This window comes from Calypte anna, chromosome 1, assembly GCF_003957555.1.
Source record: "Calypte anna isolate BGI_N300 chromosome 1, bCalAnn1_v1.p, whole genome shotgun sequence".
Taxonomy (NCBI): Eukaryota; Metazoa; Chordata; class Aves; order Apodiformes; family Trochilidae; genus Calypte; species Calypte anna.
Genome location: NC_044244.1, coordinates 44,809,083 through 44,815,552, shown reverse-complemented (window position 1 = coordinate 44,815,552; position 6,470 = coordinate 44,809,083). Strand labels below are relative to the sequence as shown.

Below are 6,470 nucleotides of genomic sequence, written 5' to 3'. Positions count from 1 at the left end.
ATTACCCTTAAGCTTTGACCTTTATTCTAAATTGTTGAAAATTAACCAAAGTATACTTACTGCAGAATTTGTGAGTCTGCCAAATGGTTTCAAAAGCTGTGCATATTAGAGTACTCACTCAGATGTGAAAGATATGGGCTGAGATCTTTGTTAGAAAAAATCTCAAGTCCATCTCTTTCTCCTGCCACCAAATAAGGCCAAGAGCTACAGCAGTGCCAGGTGCCTGAGGAGGAAGTTATGATACCCCTGCCAACTGAAGATGTCTGGAGAGTGTTCACAAGCAAGAAAAGAACTTCAAGAGTGTACATAACTGCATAGATTTACAGGTGAGGTGGTGTCCTTGCAAAGGGTGACATTAGTTCAGACAGGAAGAAGGAAATGAATCTGTTTCTCACATCTTCTGGGGGTGTTTAAGCCCCGAGTTAGTGGGTGGAAAGCAGGGCAGACCGTAATATTGGCCTCTTCTTGCTCTCTTTGAATGATTTGGATAAAGTGTAGCCCATCCCAGTTGGTATAAAACACTCTGAGGCTCAACTGGAGGGCAGAACTCAGCCCGAATCAGAAGTGGAGAAAATTACCTCAACTCCTGAAGCAGAGGCATAATATGACTCTCCTTTACATTCCTAGATTCTGGACTTCAGTGTTTCTGCCCAGTGTGACAGCTTTTCTGGATTTATTTTCCAAGTATCCAAGTTTAATTATCTACTATATAGCTGTGGTGTTGTTAATTCTAGAAGGGGGCAACGATCCTGATAATTAGACTCTAAAACATTCACTAGCATCCTTCCCTTTGAGACTTTTGTTGAATGTTGATGGCTCAGAATGCAAAACTGAAAGGTAAAAAAGTTGCCCACAGTCACATAGCTGCTGGGGTTGTCCAACTGGCTGAGGTGCCACTGGTTACTGATTACTGACCTTACAAAATCAGAGTAGTTTGACCAAGCATAAATAGTTCTAGCTACTGCATCAAGAAGCAGTTATATGACTTTGATCACATCAGGTAGACAGAGGATCTAAGAATCAGTAGATAGACCTTCAAGTGCTTGGTGTTGCAGCAGGTTTCATCTGTGACCTTTAAGTCTCTTGATGTCACTTGTGTTTCTCTCTCTTAGGAATAAGTACTGATGTACACAAAGTGTAAATGTAAGGTCTAAAAAGTGTGGTGAAGGTAAGATGCAAGTTAATTAAATACTGGCTTCAAGCACAGCCTCCAAGGCAGTGTCTCCCAGCTTTCTCAGGAAGCACCCAGCCTTTCTGAAAAATCTCCCCAGACTATCACACAGACACTGCGTGGCTAGGCTGCTGGGAGTGGAAAATAACAGACAGGCAAAGTATTTGGCATTTTTGTTACACAATATGTTTTTCTCTCACTAACTTACAGATTTGCTACGGTACTGAAAAATATTTTGTAGACTCCCTGCTGATCCCTCACAGACCACTGGTGGTTCCTGGCCTGCTCAGGGCCACAGAAATTTTCCCCTGCTATTCCTTATAATAAAAGTCCACAACTGTAAGTTTCTGAGAGTGTGTATCCTCAGTTCTCACATACTAGAAAACTTTTCAAGTAAAAATCTAACATGCTTCCCATTTGTTAAAAACTACTTTTTTCCTCAGAAAATATCTTTTTTGTAATAGCTATAGTGCTGGTTTTTGGTTTTTCTTCATGATGGTCTCTAAATCACAACTCATAGCTGTCTCTACTGGGATATTGCTCATATAGTTTATGCAGCAATAGAAAATCCATTTCCACTTTTGGTTTCCTTTAAATCTAAGGAAAAAAATTATTTCCTGGTAAGATATTTTGAGAGTTTTCTAAGATTTCATATTTTCTTCACCTAGCTATTGCCACTTTTGGAAAATTTAAAAATCCTCTGACAAAATAATAAGAAAGCATAAAGACAGTGGTGTGAGCTCTGCCACATACTGCTCTATGTCCACAGAAGACAGCATAATGAAAAAATAACAGTGAACACAGATAGTGTTCAGTATAGTGATGTCTTAACTACATGTGGCCATCCCTACTCCCTTCTAACAGGTGATGAGGGAAGATGGGAAATGTTCACTTACCTATGTACTTAAGTTATAAACTGAGTTTATCTTTAAAAGTCAAATGAAGAAATAGATGTTTCAAGGGCATATTTCTTCATTCACATACATGCACTCACAGACACACACACACAGAGACAAGAGTTTTCCCAAGGACTGACTGCATTCAAACCTCTCTGGTATTCTATTTTGCTGCAGCACCAGGAGACTGAAGTCCTATTGGAATGATATAAATCTTTTCTTCATGGAGAAAGGGTCTTAGAGACTTCTGCTTACAAATGAAGGCTAGTTAGTATACATACCCTTGGCTCTACAGTCTTGGAGGAAGAAAAAATGTTTTTTAGAGAGATAAAAAAATATATCTTTCCTATGAAAAGAGTGTTTTGCCAGAATTAGTAGTCTGAAAATATTTTTTTTTTTAATTTTTAGCTGCTTGAAAGTACTGGGGAGCTTTTATAATTTTTTTCAGGCTTTTTGTGAGCACAAGGATATTGGGGAAACAGTTTAAGGATAATATATGTTAAGGATAAATATATGTTATCTTAAAGTAGATAATTGTAGCCTACTTGCATGGTCTCAAGATGCCTGAAGGAATTCACAAATAAGACCCATACCTGGGATCTTTAGTGACTTCTAGGAAATTTCAGGTTCTGGATGTGTTTAGGTGCCACTGGGAAGAGCTTACTGTGCAGATCTTGACCTTTATAATCTGCTTTTTTTCAGCAAACAGCCTTCTGCAATGGCACTGGGGTACTGAATGAAAATAAGGAGCCACTCCCATCCACGTGCCACTGATCAGCAACATGTACAAAACAAATATCTCTCAAAAAAAATGGAGTAGTGATGTAATATTAATATATTTTCACAAATGCACGAGTTTAACATTCAGTAAATGTATGTAAAATTCAATGTCTATGGAATCCAATATTTTTCTTTATTGTGAATAATTCACAGATAATACAGCATTATAGAGAGTCTGTGAAGTCTTGGATTATTGAATCTCTGTCCTATTCATAGGATTTCTCCTAACAGACATATCTGAACCATATTCACTGTTTACTGTGTTATTAGCCCCCCATGTGAAAAACTGAGACTACAAGTACTTTTTTTCTGTCTGTATAGATTTTTTTTTGAGAGGCACTCTAATCATTCCAGTGCTTCAATATAAAGAAAATACCTTGAAGGAGTCAAGCAGAATGAGGTATACCCTATTGTTAGCAAGCAGATTTGTTGAAAATTCTCATATAGAGTTTCATGTCATGTATTAGAGAGAGTCAGATATTTCCAGAGTAATTTATCCCATTTTAAGACAGCTGTCTAAAATAAGTGGGAGGAAAGAGTCTCTAGAGATGCTTCTTTCTTCCTTTTGAACTGAAAGTTTAGAAAGCTAGATTAGTCTAGATAACTAACTTTTAGATAAAAATCAGGTCAGGTGACACCTCTTCTGGTTATCTCACCTTATGTGATTCTAGATCTACTCATCTTGCCCAAGGATCAAAAAAGCTTCTAATCCAGCAGCTCCCAGTCTTAAATTAGGATCCTTTTGCAAGCTCACAGGGAATTAAAATGGCTAAATGGTGTTCTTATGGAAATCTGTGGAAGTTCTCAGTTACAAAGGTAGAGTTAATATACAATTATTTATCCTAGTGTGAATGTTAGCTATCGTGAGTTATGTACCACAGATAGAGAAAAGACCTCCAGCCTCACTCTCAATACAACAAATGGCTTTGGAAACACTGTGGACTAAGTAGCTCTTTCCCAGAACTGTATTTGTAAACAATCACAAATGCAACTACTTAGGGAAAAGCTGGAAATATGAGCCATGTCTCCACAGAACTAAGCACTACAGCAATCATGAGTTGCCCATCCCATAGGACATGGCAACCCCAATAAGGATGTGATGACCCAGATTAGGTTCACTGTCATTTCCTCCTACCAGTTCAGAGCTGGCCCACAATCCAAGCCACATTTAAAACCTTTCTTTTTCTTCAGCTTTATCTCCTGCAATCTGCTTCTGTACCACAGGCTTATCAGGAGACACACAGGAGCTTAAAATTTTACCCCTCAGCAGTACTGATGGCCATGCAGAGCTGTGATAGTTGAATGACCATGCAGCTGCCAGTCAAGTGGAGACTCACAGAGAGAATTTCTAACCAGGATAACACAGGATTTTCTTCTTGGTGAGGAGTCACAGGGTCTCACTGTACAATGAAAAGACTAAAAGGTAAGAGCTTGGCCTATGCAAGGCAGGTAGGGAAGCACAGAACTGCATTTAACAAAGAAAGTGGGGTGGGGGTGTTTATCCCTGTATATAGAGAAACATAAAGAGGCATGAGACTTTCTGCTCATTTTGAGCCAGAATTCAGGTTAACTACATAGTAAGATTTCCTTTCCTCTCACCTCAACAGGGTGTATGTCAGCTACAGATGAGGTGAAGATTCCAGTATGTCTTCCATGCTTGAACCTGCCATCAACTCTGTGCATCCCCCTAAACTCATCATCGTCTCATTTTTTCCCCTGTAACAAAAGAACAGTAAAAAGTCATTTATAGCAAGCATTCAGATCCTCACACTGCAGATAACATTGTCTTAAGTGCAACACATTAATTGTTATCTGTTTTCATAACTGTTTATCTAAACAACCAGGACTGTCATAACAGTTTCTTTCTTAAGAAAGAAATGTAGTACATTGATTTCAACTTGTATGAATTTGGAGGCTTTTCTTTTGTTTTAGGAAAATAACTTCATGCCTTCCAGCCTCATGACAAACTGTATCAAGACACTGAAGTCTTTAATCTTAGCAAACTTTGCAACAAGCCTGGAAGATGTCCTGTTACACAAGCTTTTATTTTTAAATGTTAGAAAACATAAATGTTCCAATTGTCAAAATAGCTTTTCAGAATAAATCATTCATGTAAAAAAAAAAAAAAAAGTTGAAAACATCAACATACTGATATACTTCTGGGGTATCTCCCTTTAAAGAACAAAGGGATTTGTTGTGTGCTCAGGTCCTCAGCTTTCCACTACCAAGGCATATTGTCTCATGAACATGCTGGAAGGAAAGTTAAAGAAACAAATGCAGTGTTGGTTGACTGGCAGTTCAAAGGCTTTAAAGTCTCTCTGGAGTCTTTTCTAAAAAAAAATGACATTAACTATGATTCATCAATCAGTGGTTTATATAACCTGATAGCATTTCACTTTCACTATCCATCAAGTCCCCAAGTTTTTTGATGTGTGATAATATGCTTTATGTGCAGATATATCATCTGGCTAGGTACTGCTTACCATAAAATGCTTAAAGGTGATACTACACTTCACAGAGAGACCTCTGCTAAAACAACTCAATCCCAAAAAGTGTGAAACATCCAAACAGAAGCTCCAAAGATGGAGAACTTTTGGGAATCAGGAATGTAGCTATGCATCTACCAGTGAGCATGGCTTTCTAAGAAGCACTTCATTTTTAAAATATGGAAAATTTTCACAGGATCCCCCAGTTATTTTTGTTCAGTAAGGTTTGAGTTGCGTGACATATACATCCCTCTCTGACAACAGAAATTAAAGAACTGACTTCAAATAACAGTGTGCATTGAAGACTTTTTAATAAAAAACATCTTACCTCTATGGTGACAATTTTTATGGTTCTATTAACAGGTATTTATTCAACTGCTACAGACTACTATGAGTACTATAAAAAGCAAGAGGATGATATATGTCTTAGAGCAGTGAGCTGTAATGATCCATAACTCCATGGAGAAGATTATGGCTGTTCATGGCAACTGCTTATTAGATAATTTAAGACCATGTTAACCCTTCATTGACATGAAATTACATTAATTGTTATGCTGAGGTGAAACTATCTATGACATTGCAAACATTCTTCATTCTTAAAGCAATACCAATAATTATGAACAGTGTGGCAATATGATAGTTCTCCAATATGAAACTGGCCACTTACAGCCCATGAGAAGGGGTACAGAACCTCTGTGAAAGGTAATTAAATCAAGGCCACAGTCACTGTAATCATAGTCATTAGCCACAGGTCTAGTGCAATAATAGTGTAAAGCAAGGAAAAAAGAAAAAAAAAAACCAACAAAAATTTAGACAACGGCTTATGCAATAGAAAAGAATCTGAATCCAAAAGCAGAGCTTATGATACCCATTCTAAATAATAGTTAGGTACATACCCAACACTTATGAATTTTAAAGATGCTTGCCCTGAAGTATGTGCTTCCCTGCTGCTCTGCATTAGGTTCTTCTCTGAATCAAATAATATGATGACTTTTCAGTTGTGTCCCATTGAAACTGTAGCATTCATTGGTAGAACAAGTGTTAATATGAAATGTGTTAATGTCTGAAAATTTCCAGAGCCGCTGATTTTTATGTCTTGAAATAACCTAATTCCTTTAACTTTCCACTGGCTATTTG

At 37.5% G+C, this 6,470-nt stretch overlaps 1 long non-coding RNA gene across 1 annotated transcript; it reads left to right on the top strand.

Moving 5' to 3' along the window:
* Positions 1–132: 132 nt before the first annotated feature.
* On the top strand, positions 133–4,591 carry LOC115600410. The gene is made up of 3 exons (XR_003988942.1): positions 133–326; positions 4,072–4,270; positions 4,455–4,591. It is a non-coding gene; the product is annotated as an uncharacterized LOC115600410 (long non-coding RNA).
* Positions 4,592–6,470: the final 1,879 nt, after the last annotated feature.